Raw genomic sequence first — 22,634 nt, 5'->3', positions numbered from 1 at the left:
TAGTGTATCATCGTTTGCACTTGTTTGACTCTGAGCAGAAACAAGCTGGAACGAGAGCGTGGCTGCTTTCCATAACATACAATTTCCTGTTGCCCATAATGGCAGCACGGTTTTCAATGCCCTTTCTCCTTCTTCTCCTCCTACTGTGCTTTTCCATTGAACACAGAAAGAAAATAAGCTTTCATTTTCCCTCGACTCTTTTAGCCCCCATTAATATCCCCCGGCCCTGCTCTGCTTCTCATTAAATCTGATCAATAAGATGTTCCTGTAAAGCACATTCATCATTGTGATGGGCTCCTTATACTCAGCCTTTCATAGAGGTAAACAAGGGAGAGCTACATTGAGTCATGCATGAGAAACACAAAGAGCATGTACTGTAATACGGCAAAGCAACACAAATGCACTTACATGGGAGCGTGGGGGTCTACAGGAAGCAATGCTTGAGGGACAAGACGATGAGATAGAACATCCAACCCATATATCACCTTGGTGCCACCTTGATCTATGCTTGAAACAGAGGCTAAAGCCGGAATTGAGAAGAATAGGGCCTTACATGGGGGGGTCTGCATTGTATTTTGGATGGTACTGACCTCTATAAAGAGGAAAGACCATATGTTGTCAAGATGACCAGTATTTAGGTGGACATGTTATGATGCTTTATCAAGCTCATTGGATCTGGATTGAGGCCTCTTGAGAGTGAACCATGAATTGATTTAAAGAGATGTCCAACCTGGTCATAAATATGTATAACAGCCACATTTCAGAAGCCTTGACCTTTAGTGAACAGCTTGGGATTCGGCTGGTAGGACCCATAGGGCACCTACAGATGGAACATTCCTGCTGATATACTGCAGCGAAGATAATGGTAGAGCATTTTCTCAGGACAAGGACAACATGGAAGAATGTTGAGGACCACTAGTTATTAAAAAATCATGCTAAATGTGATAATGTGTTTTAACTTGGAAGCCAATGGCCCCAAAAGTGATTGGGCTCCAGAAAGCCCAGAGTAACCGCTTCACATGAAATGGCTGGGCAATCTACCCGTGGCATTGTACAGAATTCAATGTAAAGGTCAGTTATACCCCCCTTACGTGGGGGCGTTTTGCTTGCATCATTGGGGGCATCTTCCGTTACGTCTAACATGACAATGTGCAGCACCCAAAGTGTCTTCAGAGTGGGATTTATGAGGTTCAGGAGCAACATGTGAGTTATTACTTCCAGGGCTCCCTTGCCTCTGAGCACCCTGCAATTAGCACCTTGCCCCTTGGTCATAAAGGGAAGGCAACGAGCTGTTTGGCATAAGGTGCTAGTCTATAGGATCATGTATCATGAATAGCACTTGAAAGGACACCATTTTGTGCCTTAACCCCATTAACAACCCCCCCCCCCACTTACCCCATCACAATTTTCCACCCTGCTGCTTACCCTCTCTCTCCTCCCACGCCCATAGATCTTAGCGGGTAGGGTGGGTGGGGGGGGGGAGGTGAGCCCTCAGATTCTGGCCAGCAGGGGGAGTGTGAGGTCCTGCAGCAAGACCCCTGCCAGCAAGGAGAGAGTAAGCCAGTGGTCCAGGGTCCCATACATTTCCACCACACCACCCAGAAAAAGGGTCCCATATCCTGGCTAGCAAGGAGGGAGTAAGCCAGTGGTCCTGGGTCCCAAAAATTTCCACCACACCACCCAGAAGAGGGCCCCCATATCCTGGGCAGCAGGGAGGGAGTAAGCCAGTGGTCCGGGGTCCCATAAATTTCCACCACACCACCCAGAAAAAGGGTCCCATATCCTGGCTAGCAAGGAGGGAGTAAGCCAGTGGTCTGGGGTCCCAAAAATTTCTACCACACCACCCAGAAGAGGGGTCTCCATATCCTGGGCAGCAGGGAGGGAGTAAGCCAGTGGTCCGGGGTCCCAAAAATTTCCACCACACCACCCAGAAAAGGGGTCTCCATATCCTGGGCAGCAGGGAGGGAGTAAGCCAGTGGTCCGGGGTCCCAAAAATTTCCACCCCACCACCCAGAAAAGGGGTCCCTTATCCTGGGCAGCAGGGAGGGAGTAAGCCAGTGGTCTGGGGTCCCAAAAATTTCCACCACACCACCCAGAAAAGGGGTCCCATATCCTGGCCAGCAGGGAGGGAGTAAGCCAGTGGTCCAGGGTCCCAAAAATTTCCACCACACCACCCAGAAGAGGGGTCCCCATATCCTGGGCAGCAGGGAGGGAGTAAGCCAGTGGTCCGGGGTCCCAAAAATTTCCACCACACCACCCAGAAGAGGGGACCCCATATCCTGGCCAGCAGGGAGGGAGTAAGTCAGTGGTCCTGGGTCCCAAAAATTTCCACCACACCACCCAGAAGAGGGGTCCCCATATCCTGGCCAGCAGGGAGGGAGTAAGTCAGTGGTCCTGGGTCCCAAAAATTTCCACCACACCACCCAGAAGAGGGGTCCCCATATCGTGGCCAGCAGGGAGGGAGTAAGCCAGTGGTCTGGGGTCCCAAAAAATTCCATTACACCACCCAGAAGAGGGGCCCCCATATCCTGGCCAGCAGGGAGGGAATAAGCCAGTGGTCCGGGGGTCCCAAAAAATTCCACCACACCACCCAGAAAAGGGGTCCCATATCCTGGCCAGCAGGGAGGGAGTAAGCCAATGGTCCGGGGTCCCAAAAATTTCCACCACACCACCCAGAAAAGGGGACCCATATCCTGGCCAGCAGGGAGGGAGTAAGTCAGTGGTCCTGGGTCCCAAAAATTTCCACCACACCACCCAGAAGAGGGGCCCCCATATCCTGGCCAGCAGGGAGGGAGTAAGTCAGTGGTCCTGGGTCCCAAAAATTTCCACCACACCACCCAGAAGAGGGGCCCCCATATCCTGGCCAGCAGGGAGGGAGTAAGCCAGTGGTCCTGGGTCCCAAAAATTTCCACCACACCACCCAGAAGAGGGGCCCCCATATCCTGGCCAGCAGGGAGGGAGTAAGCCAGTGGTCCTGGCTCAAGGTGATGCTTGATAAAGGGGTCACATAGCCCCGAAACGTTGCACCTCCGCAATAAACTTTTAAAAGGGTATTACCCTTGTTTGTAGTCCTGAGTGCCATATGCTTTTTTCTTGCCTGGCTCAAGGTGTCCCATGAGGGCAGGGAGACCCACCGGGTTTTCTCCTGGTACCCTGTTGGCCCAGTCATGCTGGCTTGCTTGAACTCTCTTTGCCCCATAGATTTCTATTGCACGTCACCTTGATAAGTGGGCACTTACATTTAAGAGACTACTTGGCCAATGTGCTGTCAGACAGCCCCCCCCAGGATCCCATCAGGCTCACACTTGTTATTACAGTACATGCATCTACATACACTTTATGCATCAAGCGGGAGAAAAAGTCATGTTAGAGTCCTTCAGCCTCGGAGACATAAATGCAATGGTAAATTATGCATGGCGAGACAATGCGAGAGTTAACCCCCACGCCAGGCTGCGTGTTACTATGTTATCAGGTACACGCTTCCCATAGACTTTCTAATGTGCATTTCGCCCCCCCCCCCCGCTCCCTCTGATATCAATATATTTTATTTAGTGATTAGTCTCCACTGTCAGGGAATGAAAGATGTGAGTCTGGTTTCCTCACCCCCTGCTATTTATCATAAGGCTGAAATGTATTTCCAATGCAAAGCCTTTCCCAGAGTTGCAGCCATTGCAATGCCCCAGGGCCGGAACTAGGGCAGGGGAGGCACGTGCCTAGGGCACAATGGTGGGGGTCTTCTATTGCTCACTAGACCCCCTAGGCCAGGCTCTTGTGACATGTTCTTGAGCTTATTCATTGGCTTTACTGCAAGGTGGTAGGCAAATGTGGGGTTAATGTGGGGTTGTCCATATTCATTATTAGTTTGACTTCCCGACCCTTGGAGTTTCCCTGTTGGCTACTGCCCCCATAAACAAATGTATTCATAATAAAATAGGAAAGTCTTTACGAATGACTCGTGGTAATGTTACATGAGAAAATGTCTAGTTACCCATGGCGACCGATCAGAAGATCAGAACACTACTTCCTGTTACAGTTAGAGCTGCATCACTTCCTGTCAGCTGATCTCTGAGGGAGCACACAGCCCATCACTAAATGGCGGCTCAAGGGAAAGGATGTAAAAGGGCAATATTTACTGATATATATATTCCAGTTTGGGGAGAATCTTTAATAGGCCACTTAATATGATATAAACTGTCTGTTGGTTACGTATTCATTCTGGGGGTGTAGTTTCCCTTAAAGTTCCCTGGAGGCTTTCCCCCTTGAAAAAAACAAAAAATTGGTATGGTTTATTTTAATGGGTGTACTCTCTATGGGGGCACTGTGTATGGGGGTACTGTGTATGGGGGTACTGTGTATGGGGGTACTGTCTATGTGGCAATTGGGGGCACTGGCCAGCATAGCATTAGGGCCATGGCCAGCATAGCTTTAGGGGGGCCTTGGCCGGCATAGAGTTAGGGGGGCCCTGGCCAGCATATCATTAGGGCCATGGCCAGCATAGCTTTAGGGGGGCCTTGGCCGGCATAGAGTTAGGGGGGCCCTGGCCAGCATATCATTAGGGGAGCCCTGGCCAGCATAGCCTTTGGGGGGCCCTGGTCAGCATAGCATTAGGGAGGCCCTGGCCAGCATATCGTTAGGGGAGCCCTGGCCAGCGTAGCCTTAGGGGGGCCCTGGCCAGCATAGCGTTAGGGAGGCCCTGGCCAGCATAGAGTTGGGGGGGGCCTGACCAGCATAGCCTTAGACGGGCCCTGGCCAGCATAACATTAGGGGAGTCCTGGCCAGCATAGCCTTAGGGAGGCCCTGGCCAGCACAGCGTTAGGGGGGCCCTGGCCAGCATAGCGTTAGGGGAACCCTGGCCAGCATAGTGTTAGGGGAGCCCTGGCCAGCATAGCGTTAGGGAGGCCCTGGCCAGCATAGCATTAGGGGGGCCCTGGCCAGCATAGCATTAGGGGGGCCCTGGCCAGCATAGCATTAGGGGGGCCCTGGCCAGCATAGAGTTAGGGGGCCCTGGCCAGCATAGCATTAGGGGGGCCCTGGCCAGCATAGCATTAGGGGGGCCCTGGCCAGCATAGAGTTAGGGGGCCCTGGCCAGCATAGAGTTAGGGAGGCCCTGGCCAGCATAGCGTTAGGGGGGCCCTGGCCAGCATAGCATTAGGGGGGCCCTGGCCAGCATAGAGTTAGGGGGCCCTGGCCAGCATAGAGTTAGGGGGCCCTGGCCAGCATAGTGTTAGGAGGGCCCTGGCCAGCATAGAGTTAGGGGGCCCTGGCCAGCATAGCGTTAGGGGGGCCCTGGCCAGTATAGCATTAGGGGGGCCCTGGCCAGCATAGAGTTAGGGGGGCCCTGGCCAGCATAGCGTTAGGGGGGCCCTGGCCAGTATAGCATTAGGGGGGCCCTGGCCAGCATAGAGTTAGGGGGGCCCTGGCCAGCATAGCGTTAGGGGGGCCCTGGCCAGTATAGCATTAGGGGGGCCCTGGTCAGCATAGAGTTAGGAGGGCCCTAACCAGCATAGAGTTAGGGGGGCCCTGGCCAGTATAGAGTTAGGGGGCACTGTGGTAGGGGGGCCCTAATACTTTTTATGTCTGTGGGTCCTTTGTACTGATATGAGGGGCCCTGGGGGAAGGGGGCCCAGAAAATGTTGTTGTGAGGGGCCCTCTGATTTCTGTTGGTGGCCCTGTTAGCAGTTCCATAGCGTGATATTTAGCAATAAGCGAGATAAATGTTAGTTAGAGGTACCAGTGATACTCTCTCCTCATCTTATTGAACATCTGCAGCCAGAAGGTCCCCTTACAGCCCTAACAGATAGCGAAGAAAGTGCTGGCGCAGTACAAACCGCATTATATAATAACAGCAGAGCACTAAATGCTGACACGGAAATGTGTGGAATTCATCTAATTGCATGCTATCCTCAATTCTCCCATGTCTGCCAAGGCCTCAAAGCAATTAAACCGCGAGCGGAGTCTCCAACAATTCAACACACAAAGCTGACCAATGACTTTGAGTTTTGCTGAATATCGTGAGTCAGAAACGCAGCAACGAAGCAGAATGATGTCACACAACGGGGGAAAAGCTCGGATTAAACCCCCCCCCCGATCATTAACACCCCGCGTTGGCTGTCAGAGATTGCTCGCGCTCATTACTTAACAAATGAATTCCGTAGTGGAGGGGGTAGCCATTTAGTATTAATGAATATTAAACACACATTCTCAATTATTCATCAGACACACACACTTGTTATGTCATAAAGTGCATTAGGGAGTCGGAAACAACAAAGAGAGATAATGATGCCACCTAAAACAAGAGGTGGGGGGGGGGTGAGGGAATTGCCGATTGTACCATAGAGCGGTTATGTTTGACTTTGCCCTTGTAGAATCACTGTAGTATGGAGGAATATTCCATCTTAGCGTAGAAGAAGAGGAGACTGGCACTTAGTATAAACTTTACAAAGCAGTGGCAATGCTGCTACCTCTTATGAAGACCAAACAGTCAGTTGAACTTCATCAATAAGAGGTTCACCTGGCCAAATTGGTATAGAAGAGCCGGAGATAGGAAATAGTCTAGCCTTTACAAAGAGGTGGTAATGATCCTCCCACATAGGACACATAACAAAGTCTTGCCAATAGAAGGCTAGCCTGACCAGTTGGTATGAAAGAAGGGGATATTGCCCCTATTCTAGGCTTTACGAAGAAGTGGTAATTGTCCTACCACCTAGCAGGTGTAAGCAACCCACTCAAACGTTGCCAGTTCAAGGCTGAGCTGACCAATTTGGTATAGAAGAAGAGGAGAATGGCAATTATTATAGACTTTACAAAGCAGTGGCAATGCTACTACCTCTTATGAAGACCAAACAGCCAATTGAACTTCATCAATAAGAGGTTCACCTGGCCAAATTGGGATAGAAGAGCAGGAGATCGGCAACAGTCTAGCCTTTACAAAGAGGTGGCAATGATCCCTCCCACATAGGAGGACAAATAACAACAACTTGCCAATAGAAGGCTAACCTGACCAGTTGGTATGGAAGAAGGGGAGATTGCCCCTATTGTAGGCTTTACAAAGAAGTGGTAATTGTCCTACCACATAGCAGGTGTAAGCAACCCACTCAAATGTTGCCAGTTCAAGGCTGAGCTGACCAATTTGGTATAGAAGAAGAGGAGACTGGCACTTATTATAGACTTTACAAAGCAGTGGCAATGCTACTTCCTCTTATGAAGACCAAACAGCCAATTGAACTTCATCAACAGGAGGTTCACCTGGCCAAACTGGTATGGAAGAACAGGAAATCGGAAATAGTCTAGCCTTTACAAAGTGGTGGGAGGATCAAATACCAAAGTCTTGCCAATAGAAGGCTAGCCTGACCATTTGGTATGGAAGAAGGGGAGATTGCCCCTATTCTAGGCTTTACAAAGAAGTGGCAATTGTCCAACCACATAGCAGGTGTAAGCAACGTTTGAGCCAGTTTGAGGCTGAGCTGACCAATTTGGTATAGAAGAAGAGGAGACTGGCACTTATTATAGACTTTACAAAGCAGTGGCAATGCTACTTCCTCTTCTGAAGACCAAACAGCCAATTGAACTTCATAAATAGAAGGTTCACCTGCCAAATTGGTATTGAAGAGCAGGAGATCGGCAACAGTCTAGCCTTTAGAAAGAGGTGGTAATGATCCTCCCACATAGGACACATAGCAAAGCCTTGCCAATAGAAGGCTAGCCTGACCATTTGTTATGGAAGAAGGGGAGATTGCCCCTATTCTAGGCTTTACAAAGGAATGGCAATTGTCCTACCACATAGCAGGTGTAAGCAACCCACTCAAACTTTGCCAGTTCAAGGCTGAGGTGACCAATTTGGTATAGAAGAAGAGAAGAATGGCACTTATTATAAGCTTTACAAAGAAGTGGCAACGCTACTACCACATAAGAGTAGCTGGCAACCCACTTAAACCTCATCAATAGAAGTCTGGCCTGACCAATTTGGCATGGAACAAGAGGACATTGGCATTATTCTAAAAGAACTGGAAACACTTCTAACACTTCTACATGGCAGAAGCAAGCAATTCACTGGAGTCACCCCACTAAGGGGCTGGCCTGGCCAATCTGCATAGTAGAGGAGGAGAATGGCACTAAGTTAAGCTTTACAAAGAAGTGGAAATGCTACTACCACATAGCAGGGGCCAGCAACCCAGCTTTACCAATAGGAGTCTGGCCTGACGGATTAGATATGGACCAAGAGAAGATTGGAACTATTCAACACTCCTACCACACAGCAAGAGCAAGCAACTCACTTGAACCACGCCAATAAGGGGCTTGTCTGACCAATTTGGTATAGTAGAAGAAGAGACTGCCAATTATTATAGTCTTTACAAAGAGGTAGGAATGCTACTACCACAGGAGGTAATGGCAACCCACTTGAGTCCGCCCTGGCTGAGAGACACTGCTATAGAGTTGAGAACATTACAGTACACAGAACCATACACAGAACTTTAAGGTTAATGGCACTTGACGGGGTCTTGCACAAAGCAACATTTTGTAACACTCCAAACACGGGGTATCCAGTTGACCCCCCACTAGTCATCAGCAGGAGTTCAGAAATTTTTCAACCCAACCTTAACCTGGTACTTCCCAACCTGCACTCAACCCTCTCAAGTCCTCTTCTCCTTCTCCCAACTTCCCTGTGAAGTGGTGAGATCAGCCACCATAACCAAGGGCTCAGCACTATTATGGTCCTCTCTTCACTACCAACCACCCCAATTATTATACATAGAAATTGTGTGATTCCCAAACAACAGAGATAATACCAACGAGATTTGCATTAACCTTCCCAGCAATGAGGTTTATTTCAGAACTCTTTGATGTCATGTTTTGACCATGGAAAACATTTCTACACATGCCCAGCGGATCCAGAACCTGCCAAGTAGAGTTGTCATTATGCAAACTTGCTTGGAAGGTTCAGGTAAGTTATTTCAGGCAGTATCCGGGTAAATTTTCAGGAAGGCAATGTAATTGTAAAAGAAACATTTCAATAGAATTGGAAGCTGGGGGCAAAAACAGATCATATGAGCCGTGAATTTCAATTAAACGATGCAGCTGAAGAAAGCAAAGTGAAATGAGTGACAGAAGATAATTAGAAAGGAGAGCTGGAGGACACAGTAGAGACCACGGTGGGAGAGAAGATTCTGGCGCTCGTATGATAGTGGCGCTATTTGGAATGTTTATGTGGATATCTAGTTACACCAGAAATGTAGATGGTAAAACAGCCATTGTGGGTTAGTGAATGGGGGAAAGGGCCTTTCAGCTGTAGATTCGGAGGCTTGTCAAGGTTTGGCTGAAGGAAACTTGACGGAGAAAAGATCAGACATTGTCTTATAGTGGAAACTCTCGTTTCTTAGGGTTTTGTTGGACTGTCGAGGAAGAAAAGAGTCCAATTATTTAGACAATGACGGCAAACACACAAAGCCTTGAGCGATGGGAGAACAGGACCACCGTATGAGAGCTGCATTGCTGGAAAAGCCTAGATGTGAGGATAATTAGCTAACGGGAGGCTGAATTCACCAAGGACAAGAAAAGATAAAGTTATCAAGGAACTGTAGCCTGGGGGGGTCATATATTACTGTCTTATTGTGGGAGAGCGTCGGGCAGATAAAGTGATCCAGAAGAAATTAAGAGTAGAACTGTGGCTACAATACTGGGCTCATTTATTCCTATGCGAGGCTACATGGGAGATGGGATGGACGCATCTGTGAGAAGCTGCATTGGACCTTTAACGCATGGTATCAAATAGTGCAACGATTACCGTATTTTTCGCCGTATAGGACGCACTTTTTCTTCCCCAAAACTGGGGGGGGAAAGTTTGTGCGTCTTATACGGCAAATGCGTCTTCCTCTCTGTGCCGCGGCTCTCTGCTGCATACTCGCTTTTATAAGGTTGCGCCCGTGCGTACTGACGTCACACACACAGGGCGCAACCTTATAAAAGCACAGAAGCAGCTGGGAGCCGCAGCACAGAGAGGAAGGCATCACGGGAGCCGGAGGCCGCTGGGGGGAAATGGAAGGTGCTTGGGGGCCCGGGGGGAAGCTGAAGTATGCTGGGGGTGCCGTGGGGGAGCTGGAGGATGCTTGGAGGCCCTGGGGGAAGCTGAAGGATACTTGGGGGGGGCCTGGGGGGAGCTGAAGGATACTTGGGGGGGCCTGGGGGAAGCTGAAGGACACTTGGGGGGGCCTGGGGGAAGCTGAAGGATACTTGGGGGGGGCCTGGGGGAAGCTGAAGGATACTTGGGGGGCCTGGGGGAAGCTGAAGGATACTTGGGGGGGGCCTGGGGGAAGCTGAAGGATACTTGGGGGGGGCCTGGGGGAAGCTGAAGGATACTTGGGGGGGCCTGGGGGAAGCTGAAGGATACTTGGGGGGGGCCTGGGGGAAGCTGAAGGATACTTGGGGGGCCTGGGGGAAGCTGAAGGATACTTGGGGGGGGCCTGGGGGAAGCTGAAGGATACTTGGGGGGCCTGGGGGAAGATGAAGGATACTTGGGGGGGGCCTGGGGGAAGCTGAAGGATACTTGGGGGGCCTGGGGGAAGCTGAAGGATACTTGGGGGGGCCCTGGGGGAAGCTGAAGGATACTTGGGGGGGGCCTGGGGGAAGCTGAAGGATACTTGGGGGGGCCTGGGGAAGCTGAAGGATACTTGGGGGGGGCCTGGGGGAAGCTGAAGGATACTTGGGGGGCCTGGGGGAAGCTGAAGGATACTTGGGGGGGGCCTGGGGGAAGCTGAAGGATACTTGGGGGGGGCCTGGGGGAAGCTGAAGGATACTTGGGGGGGCCTGGGGGAAGCTGAAGGATACTTGGGGGGGGGGGGCTGGGGGAAGCTGAAGGATACTTGGGGGGCCCTGGGGGAAGCTGAAGGATACTTGGGGGGGCCCAGGGGGAAGCTGAAGAATACTTGGGGGGGCCCTGGGGGAAGCTGAAGTATACTTGGGGGGGGCCCTGGGGGAAGCTGAAGGATACTTGGGGGGGCCCTGGGGGAAGCTGAAGGATACTTGGGGGGGCCCTGGGGGAAGCTGAAGGATACTTGGGGGGGCCCTGGGGGAAGCTGAAGGATACTTGGGGGGGCCCTGGGGGAAGCTGAAGGATACTTGGGGGGGGCCTGGGGGAAGCTGAAGGATACTTGGGGGGGCCTGGGGGAAGCTGAAGGATACTTGGGGGGGGCCTGGGGGAAGCTGAAGGATACTTGGGGGGCCTGGGGGAAGCTGAAGGATACTTGGGGGGGGCCTGGGGGAAGCTGAAGGATACTTGGGGGGGGCCTGGGGGAAGCTGAAGGATACTTGGGGGGGCCTGGGGGAAGCTGAAGGATACTTGGGGGGGGGGCTGGGGGAAGCTGAAGGATACTTGGGGGGCCCTGGGGGAAGCTGAAGGATACTTGGGGGGGCCCAGGGGGAAGCTGAAGAATACTTGGGGGGGCCCTGGGGGAAGCTGAAGTATACTTGGGGGGGCCCTGGGGGAAGCTGAAGGATACTTGGGGGGGCCCTGGGGGAAGCTGAAGGATACTTGGGGGGGCCCTGGGGGAAGCTGAAGGATACTTGGGGGGCCCTGGGGGAAGCTGAAGGATACTTGGGGGGGCCCTGGGGGAAGCTGAAGGATACTTGGGGGGGCCCTGGGGGAAGCTGAAGGATACTTGGGGGGGGCCCTGAGGAAGCTGAAGGATGCTTGGGGGGGGCCCTGGGGGAAGCCTCATTATGTGCGAGCCCAGAGACAATTAACTTTATACAGTTGATATAAAATATTTTACTACAGTATTTGCTTCAGAATCTTTTTTCCCTCCTTTAAAATTGGGTGCGTCTTATATTCCGGAGCGTCTTATAGGGCGAAAAATACGGTATGTCCATTTATGTACTACCCTGTGGTCTTAAATCTACAAAAACACGGCGATTGGTGTCCAAAAATTGCCCTTTTTTACATAGCGCCGCCTTCATAACTGAGGGTTTCTAAGCAATACGCCACAGTACTGGATAGAAACAGTCATTTGTATCATGTAGACAAGTTGGGGATATTGTATTCTATTACAGTCCAATCAGGGAGATAATTTAGCCATTATTTTGTTCTGCAGTGGAAGGCATTGTGTTCTGGCAATATCCGTACTATACAAGGTCACACACTGCCGAGATGGACTGACCTCTGCAATGGCATTTGTGTTTAATTGTGATTTGATTTCCCTATTAACCATGAAGGGAGGCAATGATATTTATTACAATTTAAGACCGCGTCCTCGAGGAAATACGCGGATTAATAATAGCTTTCTGCTTCAGTCATGGCAAATCATTTCCTCCCCAGCCACCAATGATATCATTCATTCCATCTGGTTTCTGAGTTAAATCACATGGGCACCGGTTGGGTTATAGTTATCACTAAACTGGCAAGACGATCATGTGACAGTCACTGAATTATTCTGTCCCATACATTTTCATCAGTCTAACATTTTTATCATTCTGTCTCATTAATCTACTCAGTTAACATCCACATACTGTACGTCATACGTCATGCTCATCATTCTATCCTGTAGAAAACAGTCATTCTAGCTCACACATTTCCAGTATTGTATGCAACACCTTTTCTTCAGTTTATTCTATACACTTAAGGTGGCCATACACGGGCCAATTGTAGCTGCCGATATGGGTCCCTTGGACCAATTCGGCAGCTTATCGGCCCGTTTAGGGGCAGGAACGAGGGGCCTGCCCGACCGATATCTGGCCTGAAATTGGCCAGATATCAATCAGGCAGGTTAAAAGATTTCGTTGGATCGGGTCCGCATCGGCTCATTGATGCAGTCCCCAAACCGTCTGTGCCATTGCCACCATTATAATTCGATCGAATTAGCCTATATTTGCCCGATATCACCCACCCATAGGAGGGGACCCTAGGGCCAAACAATCTCATTACAATGAAGAGAGTATTAAATGTTGGAGTGAGGGCCACATCAATAAGCCAATGCGGTCCTAGTTCCAACAGAAAAATCAAGTCTGCCCGATGACATTTGACCAGATATTGGTCGGGGAGGCCTATCGTAATGCCCCATACATGGAAAGATAAGCTGCCGAATCGGTCTGAAAGACCCAAATTGGCAGCTGAAATCTGCCCATGTATGGTGCACCATTCTATCCTGAAAATGATATCCTTTTTTTCCCATTAGTCCTAGACATTGCATTTCTATGCATTCCATCATACGCTCTTCTACCATTTTAGCCACTAATTCTTAATTTTACTCTGCACATTCTCACTGTTATATCCTTGCATTCTAACAATCAAAACACCATTCTATCTACCATTCTATCCTGTACATCCTAGCCACTTTGCCCTATGCCTTTCTATCTGCCATGCTACTAACGTTGCTCAGTGACAATAAGTTCTTTAGATGGATCTGACTTCATGAAGACATCACATAAACAGCTTTCAAGCCTTAGCTATTACTTCTGGTGATGGTCATAGAGTGGACCTGGGCCTACAGTATACTGGCTAATTTACCAACAAGTGAGTGTATCCTAACTGGCCAATCATCTGTCCATGCATTCCCAAGAATCCACCGCATTACAATCTGGTAAATAAGTAAAATTAATGACCAAACCAGACTAAACTAGATTTAAGCTTAGGCATTTCAGAACAATGTCAGTAGGCCAGCCTTAAGCAATACATTTTATCTTAAATACCTCAAAAATAGAGCTCAGATCTAAACCAACATGCTACAAGGCTAAAATCTCCAGAAGAACAAACATTACCATTAAAGAGAACTTCAAAAAAATTCACCCTTTTTGTAACTCCTCCCTTTCCTTTTCCTTTAGACCCATCCGAGGTCCTTAAATGGGAAACGACTCAGGCAAGAAGACATTAGTCGGCTACATGAGCAGATATCAGAAAATTTACACTTGAAAAGATGATATGTGTCTAAAGTCAATAGACCAACCTTGAGGAATATAGTAATGGTGGGTTTCATGGCGGTAGATTCATTTCATGGGATGTTCTTCCCATATTATTATGTTTATAACAAAAAACACTGTATTTAAAGCAGCGACTTGGTAAAATCAATATTGTTCTGAATTAAGTGTAATATATTGCAGGCCGCATATTTATTGAAGCCAATATTTATCACCGAGCCCCGACCAACTGCTTCAATCCCATGGGGACTGGGAGTTATTGGCTGGACATTGATTGGCCGGCCGCTGGAGCCAGCATGGAGACCAATTCCATCCTTTCAGCTGTTTAATTGAGTGGCAATAAAGCACAACAGATCTATACCCGCGGAAAACTAACGAAGATCCATTGGGAATAATTGAGCAGTGTGTTCAGCTGAAATCTACACAGGGAGTCTACAATCCTCGTTACTAAGACCTGCTACACGGCAACGTTTCTTCCACCTTTTACCCAGTCGTATTTGGTTTAGACATTACAGGAGTTAACTGGGATCAGTGAGGGACGTTATTGCCAGGGTAGCTTCAAAGGGGTTAACTTTTAGCATGACGTAGAGAGTGATATTCTGAGACGATTTGCAATTGGTCTTCATTTTTTATTACTTGTAGTTTTTTTAATTATTTTACGATTTGTTCAGCAGCTCTCCAGTTTGGGATATAAGCTGTTATCTGGTTGCTAGGGTCCAAAATACCATAGCAACCAGGAAGTGGTTGTGATGAGAGACTGGAATATGAATAGGAGAGGGGCTGAATAGAAAGATAATTGAATGAAAAGTAACAATAACAATGACATTTTAGCCTCACAGAGCAATAGGAGTTTGGCTGCCGGGGTCAGTGACCCCCATTTGTAAGCTGGAAAGAGGCAGAAGAAGAAGAAAGCAAATAATTCAATAACTGTAAAACATAAATAATGAAGACCAATTGAAAAGTTGCTTAGAATTGGCCATTCTACAACGTACTAAAAGTTATGGGGGAGCAAAGAGCCCACAACCGAACAAATTAGTGGCAGGACTCCCATAACCCCAATTAATAGTCACACATTTGACTATATTATTATTATTATATATATATATATATACTGTATATATATATATATCTCCTACCTGGCCTGGGGCACTGTGTGCTCGAGGGGAATCAGGCAGGGGCATTCAACAGATCAAGTGGTTGATGGTGGGCACCCCTGTCTCTACCAATACCCCTCTTACCCAAATATTAAAGGGGCTGTTCACCTATCTAGATTGTAAGCTCTACGGGGCAGGGACCGCCATCCTCTTGTGTCTTTGACTCTTAACTTATTGCAACTGTATCTTGTATTTATTGTTATACATGCATGGGATCCCTTATCCGTAAACCTGTTATCCAGAAAGCTCCGAATTACTGAAAGCCCGTCTCCCATAGACTCCATTTTAATCATATAATTCAGAATTTTAGAACCGATTTCCTTTTTCTCTGTAATTCCCTTGTAACTGATCCCAACTAAGATATAATTAATCCTTACTGGATTCAAAACAATCTTATTGGGGTTAATTAATGTTTTATTGATTTTTTAGCAGACTTAAGGTGTGGAGATCCAAATTATGGAAATACCCCTTATCCGGAATACCCTTGGTCCCGAGCATTCTGGATAACAGGTCCTATACCCGTTCTTTGTATTTATCTAGTATTATCTTAATAACCCCCTGTTTGTATTAATCTATTCTACTGTACAGCGCTGGGTACATAAGTAGCACTTTATAAATAAAGATATACATAGATATATGATGTAGAGAGTGCTACTTTTCTTTTTTTATTACTTGCTGCTTTTGAAATATTTAGCTTTTTGTTCAGCAGCTCTCCAGTTTGGAATTTCAGCAGCTATCTGGTTTCTAGGGTCCAATTTAACCTAGCAACCAGGCCATGGTTTGAAAGAGAGACGACAGAGGAGGGCCTGAATAGAAAGATAAGTGATAAAAGGTAACAATAGCAATATATAATCGTTTTTTGGATGCCCCCATTTACAAACTGGAAAGAGTCAGTAGAGGAAGGCAAATCAAGGTGGCATTTGCACACAGGTTGGCATTTGGTAGAAAGAGGGCAATTAAGGGTATTTAGAGAAAGGATATACCATGGCCTGATCGTGCTGTCTGTGTGCCGTACTAATTATCCAGCCTTCATTATAAGCTGAACTCTATGTACTGTGCATTGCTATGGGCACTAATAAAGTGTATTAGTGATATTGTGTGTGTGTGGGGGGGGGGTATGTAACCCCCATAAACCTTTACTATTGGAAACATCATTACACGGGCACTAAGCCACTGGCGTGCCTCCACCGCAGCATCCCAGGAGCCAGGAGGCAATTGCCATGGTGCAGACATAAAGCAGAGAGGAGACAAGAATCCGCCGGAGCCCCGTCAGCTTGTACCCACGGCCCACGGCCCCCCGGCCCCCCAGCCCCCCGGCGCGTAAACACAGCCCAGCGGCTCCAGCGTTTACAATACGACTAAACAGTGGGGCCCTGATCATAAGAAACATTTACATTACAGTGCAAAATATTACGGCGGCTATAAAACAACGTGGTGAAATGTTGCTGCATTGTATAATATATACATAAATATATATATATCTACTGTATATGTACTGTGTATATATATATATATATATATATATGTGTGTGTGTGTGTGTGTTTTACTGCATTCTAACTGGGATATCTATAAATGCCTGCAAAAGGCAAGTGTCTTGGCTATGGGATAGTCCTATGGGGGTGTATGTGTGTGTAATGTATTGGGGCTCATTTGAACCTGGGGAGTAACCTATGGCAACTGGATGTTAATTGTTCAACTTGTAGCTAGCTGAAGAGAAAAAAAAACAAGCTAATAACTCATTGGTTGCTATGGGTTACTGCCCAGGTGCTAATTTGCCCAGTGTCCAGTGAGCCCCATGTGATGGATGGGTGTTTATATATATATATCTGTGTGTAGTGGGTTTAGAGGACATCAGTACAGATATGGGATCCCTTATCCGGAAACCTGTTATTCAGAAAGTTCCGAATTACGGAGAGGCCGTCTCCCAGAGACTCCATTATAATTTTTAAAAATGATTTCCTTTTTCTCTGTAATAATAAAACAGTACCTGTACTTGATCCCAACTAAGATATAATTACCCCTTATTGGGGGCAGAACAGCCCTATTGGGTTTATTTAATGGTTAAATGATTCCCTTTTCTCTGTAATAATAAAACAGTACCTGTACTTGATCCCAACTAAGATATAATTACCCCTTATTGGGGCAGAACAGCCCTATTGGGTTTATTTAATGGTTAAATGATTCCCTTTTCTCTGTAATAATAAAACAGTACCTGTACTTGATCCCAACTAAGATATAATTACCCCTTATTGGGGCAGAACGGTCCTATTGGGTTTATTTAATGGTTAAATGATTCCCTTTTCTCTGTAATAATAAAACAGTACCTGTACTTGATCCCAACTAAGATATAATTACCCCTTATTGGGGCAGAACAGCCCTATTGGGTTTATTTAATGGTTAAATGATTCCCTTTTCTCTGTAATAATAAAACAGTACCTGTACTTGATCCCAACTAAGATATAATTACCCCTTATTGGGGCAGAACGGCCCTATTGGGTTTATTTAATGGTTAAATGATTCCCTTTTCTCTGTAATAATAAAACAGTACCTGTACTTGATCCCAACTAAGATATAATTACCCCTTATTGGGGGCAGAACAGCCCTATTGGGTTTATTTCATGGTTAAATGATTCCCTTTTCTCTGTAATAATAAAACAGTACCTGTACTTGATCCCAACTAAGATATAATTACCCCTTATTGGGGGCAGAACAGCCCTATTGGGTTTATTTAATGGTTAAATGATTCCCTTTTCTCTGTAATAATAAAACAGTACCTGTACTTGATCCCAACTAAGATATAATTACCCCTTATTGGGGCAGAACAGCCCTATTGGGTTTATTTAATGGTTAAATGATTCCCTTTTCTCTGTAATAATAAAACAGTACCTGTACTTGATCCCAACTAAGATATAATTACCCCTTATTGGGGGCAGAACAGCCCTATTGGGTTTATTTCATGGTTAAATGATTCCCTTTTCTCTGTAATAATAAAACAGTACCTGTACTTGATCCCAACTAAGATATAATTACCCCTTATTGGGGCAGAACAGCCCTATTGGGTTTATTTAATGGTTAAATGATTCCCTTTTCTCTGTAATAATAAAACAGTACCTGTACTTGATCCCAACTAAGATATAATTACCCCTTATTGGGGCAGAACAGCCCTATTGGGTTTATTTAATGGTTAAATGATTCCCTTTTCTCTGTAATAATAAAACAGTACCTGTACTTGATCCCAACTAAGATATAATTACCCCTTATTGGGGCAGAACAGCCCTATTGGGTTTATTTAATGGTTAAATGATTCCCTTTTCTCTGTAATAATAAAACAGTACCTGTACTTGATCCCAACTAAGATATAATTACCCCTTATTGGGGCAGAACAGCCCTATTGGGTTTATTTAATGGTTAAATGATTCCCTTTTCTCTGTAATAATAAAACAGTACCTGTACTTGATCCCAACTAAGATATAATTACCCCTTATTGGGGCAGAACAGCCCTATTGAACACTGAAATTAAATAGCCAAAGCTTTAGCCTAATATTTTATATATTAAAGGGGAACTGTTACCCACACATACAAAGCTGTATAATAAAACATTAACATTAATTAAACATGAAACATAATTTTTTTTTCTAATTAAATCATCCACACCTGTTATAAACGTATTTAAAAATCTGAGCTGTCAATCATATATTCCCTGCCCCGCCTCTATGCCGAAGGCATAGAGGCGGGGCAGGCAATATATGATTGACAGCTCAGATTTTTAATTACAATTACTTTATCTTTCCATTTAGCACTTCCTAGATGGCAAATGCACAAGATTTTGGGGGGGATACAAAACTTTGCCTTAATAACAGTGCACACAAAATGGCGCCGGCCTGCTGGCTGTGACTGTAAATTCCAAGACTGAAGGGAAAAAAAATGAAATAATCTATATAGTGTAAATAAAGTTAATTTTGCTCTACTAACACAATAGAAAAGGATTTGGAATAATTCCTTAAGGTGACAGGTCCCCTTTAAGAACTTCCCATTGGGTTCATCTACGAATCTCCCCTTCAACTTAGTTGCCTCGCTCAGCTCCGCTTCCCCAATACGGCTATAATCAATGGCCCCAATCCCCAGCCGTATCCATCATACCCGCAGTAGGGAAATAACTGGAAGTAGTCGATCCCAGATTACTATACATTTGCCCATACAATGCACGAGAGCAATGGTCGCATTCCCGTGACCGGATCATGCCGAAAGCCAAGGTCACAAATATAATAAATACTGAACTTGATCAATTGCTGCATTCCCTGATAGAGCTCAGGCTCAATCCCTATGCCTAGATTGGACCAATCCCGTTAAACGGAATATAACAGCAGCCCATGCCTGGCAGAACCCCCATGTGTATATAGTACTGACACTGCAGTGGTGCCCAGAGAAAATATACAGAGAATTCAGCCCCCAAGCCAGTAAACTTTTTAAAAATACTCCAATAATTTCATTGATAAACCCCCCTTTACCCCATAGAAACACAGATATATGCACGTTTCACCCCCAAACTGTTGATAGTATATCATATACAGCCAATATTGACCACAATTATTACATTTTTCATTAGAATTTAAACGATATACAGGTCTGGAAACCGTTATCCGGAAACCCGTTATCCAGAAAGTTTTGAAATACGGAAAGGCTTTCTCTATTGGGTTTAGTTAATGGTTAAATTATTCCCCTTTCTCTGTAATAATAAAACAGTACCTGTACTTGATCCCAACTAAGATATAATTACCCCTTATTGGGGCAGAACAGCCCTATTGGGTTTATTTAATGGTTAAATGATTCCCTTTTCTCTGTAATAATAAAACAGTACCTGTACTTGATCCCAACTAAGATATAATTACCCCTTATTGGGGCAGAACAGCCCTATTGGGTTTATTTAATGGTTAAATGATTCCCTTTTCTCTGTAATAATAAAACAGTACCTGTACTTGATCCCAACTAAGATATAATTACCCCTTATTGGGGGCAGAACAGCCCTATTGGGTTTATTTAATGGTTAAATGATTCCCTTTTCTCTGTAATAATAAAACAGTACCTGTACTTGATCCCAACTAAGATATAATTACCCCTTATTGGGGCAGAACAGCCCTATTGGGTTTATTTAATGGTTAAATGATTCCCTTTTCTCTGTAATAATAAAACAGTACCTGTACTTGATCCCAACTAAGATATAATTACCCCTTATTGGGGGCAGAACAGCCCTATTGGGTTTATTTAATGGTTAAATGATTCCCTTTTCTCTGTAATAATAAAACAGTACCTGTACTTGATCCCATCTAAGATATAATTACCCCTTATTGGGGGCAGAACAGCCCTATTGGGTTTATTTAATGGTTAAATGATTCCCTTTTCTCTGTAATAATAAAACAGTACCTGTACTTGATCCCAACTAAGATATAATTACCCCTTATTGGGGGCAGAACAGTCCTATTGGGTTTATTTCATGGTTAAATGATTCCCTTTTCTCTGTAATAATAAAACAGTACCTGTACTTGATCCCAACTAAGATATAATTACCCCTTATTGGGGGCAGAACAGCCCTATTGGGTTTATTTAATGGTTAAATGATTCCCTTTTCTCTGTAATAATAAAACAGTACCTGTACTTGATCCCAACTAAGATATAATTACCCCTTATTGGGGCAGAACAGCCCTATTGGGTTTATTTAATGGTTAAATGATTCCCTTTTCTCTGTAATAATAAAACAGTACCTGTACTTGATCCCAACTAAGATATAATTACCCCTTATTGGGGCAGAACAGCCCTATTGGGTTTATTTAATGGTTAAATGATTCCCTTTTCTCTGTAATAATAAAACAGTACCTGTACTTGATCCCAACTAAGATATAATTACCCCTTATTGGGGCAGAACAGCCCTATTGGGTTTATTTAATGGTTAAATAATCTTTTAGTAGACTTAAGGTATGCCGATCCAAACTACCGAAAGATCCCTTATCTGGAAAACCCCAGGTCCCACGCATTCTGGATAACAGGTCCCATACCTGTACCACCATCTCTCTATATAGATATATCTATATGACAATAACATTTGCCTACAGAATTTTCCTTTTTCAATCAGTTTCCCCATTCCCACGAGAAACTGGCAAATGCAACTGGATATATATTAACGCTAATTTTGCCAACTTTGCTTTCAAATCTCTTGCCATAACCGGCGCCGCGTTCCGATCCGGCAAACAGAAATTCTTTCAGTCTTACTAAAGGCAAATTAAACCTGTTTTGTTTTTTTTATATTCACCAGCCATATTGCATTAGCCCATACGTGATCCCCATCAACAATCCGGCTACTACAGTGAGACAATTGCAGTGGAATACTGAGTGGCAATTTAACCCTTTCCCCAGCCTTGGGCGGCTGCTGGTTTCGGCGGAGACGCAGACCCATTTTTCAAAGTCTTTTTTTTTTTTTTTATCCATAGAACAATTGCGGGTTTAAAAGGAAAGGGGGGCAAAGGGATGCCGCTGCATTCAACGGGGGGGCTGTTTAAGATTCATCCCAAGCCAGTGCCGGAGTACTGCACCAATTCAATAGGCACCTTTCCACCACTGATGTTACCGTGGCTACAAGAAGGGGGGTAAATGCAAATAATCAGGGGCACCAACACATGCAATAGGGGTGGGGGGGGGTCTGGTTGCGGCTTCTGCGGATATTTGTAAACAAGGGAGAAGGTGATGGCACGGCAATGGGGGCGCCCTAGCCATCAGGGCAAATCTGCAGCAAAGGCAAATGACTTTTTTTCTTACATTTGACGCGGCACTTGACTTACCAAATCCGGCTACAGCGTCTCTTGCCCCCCTCCCACGAAAACCCTCAGTTCCAAAGCAGGCGGAGAAGCAGAAGTTTTGGTCCTGATGTTGGCATTTACAGAGGAGGCTACTGGCACAACTGTCGGCACAAAATTCCTCGCGGGTCAATCCCTTATTCGCAAGGAGAGATGAGCAAAAAAATAAAAAATATATATATATTTCTTTCCTGAAGGAATTCCCTTGCACAAGAGAAAATCCGACGTCCCTGCTCACATAAGTTGGGAATGCGGCAGCGGCAGCCGCTCCTGGGGGAGAGATGGAGCAGAGCCGGGGAGCGGAGGATAGTGTGTGTGTGTGTGAATTGAGCTCACAGGGAATAGCTGGTCCTTTTTTCACTATACAATAGCGTAGGGGAAACCTGACGGATCCTGCCAGCAGCACAAGACCACCCTTCAGTAAAGGCAAAGCAATGCAGCCAATCGCTTCCACTCAGCCCCCCCTTATACACATTCCCCCCACTCCACTCGGCCAATTAGGGCAGGAATGGGCTTGGATTATTTAAATCAGCCTCTTAAATCAAACTCAGTCATTCAGATACAACTCCAGAGAGGAACCTGCTCCCCCCCCAGCCTGTTTGGGTCTATAGGCTGAATTGCTGTGCTGCCTGTGCTCTTCTGCCGGGGCTGATGGATGCAGTGGATTTGTTCCATTGCTCACATTTGTGCAGCACCAGCTGTGGGCTATGGTTTCTGGGCTATGGGCTATGG

At 46.1% G+C, this 22,634-nt stretch overlaps 1 protein-coding gene across 4 annotated transcripts in view; it reads right to left on the bottom strand.

Annotated features, from left to right (window-relative positions):
• Nucleotides 1–22,305, bottom strand: part of adcyap1r1 (adenylate cyclase activating polypeptide 1 (pituitary) receptor type I) — a 150,722-nt gene extending 128,417 nt beyond the window's left edge. Inside the window, exon 1 of one of the 4 annotated variants that reach the window (XM_031903469.1) lies at nt 21,888–22,305. The gene's annotated coding sequence lies outside the window, so the exon portion shown is untranslated. 4 annotated transcript variants of the gene reach the window in all.
• Nucleotides 22,306–22,634: the final 329 nt, after the last annotated feature.

The sequence above is a fragment of the Xenopus tropicalis genome, chromosome 6 (assembly GCF_000004195.4).
Source record: "Xenopus tropicalis strain Nigerian chromosome 6, UCB_Xtro_10.0, whole genome shotgun sequence".
Classification (NCBI taxonomy): domain Eukaryota; kingdom Metazoa; phylum Chordata; class Amphibia; order Anura; family Pipidae; genus Xenopus; species Xenopus tropicalis.
The sequence above is the reverse complement of the archived record's forward strand: the minus strand, read 5'-3'. Positions and strand labels throughout refer to the sequence as shown.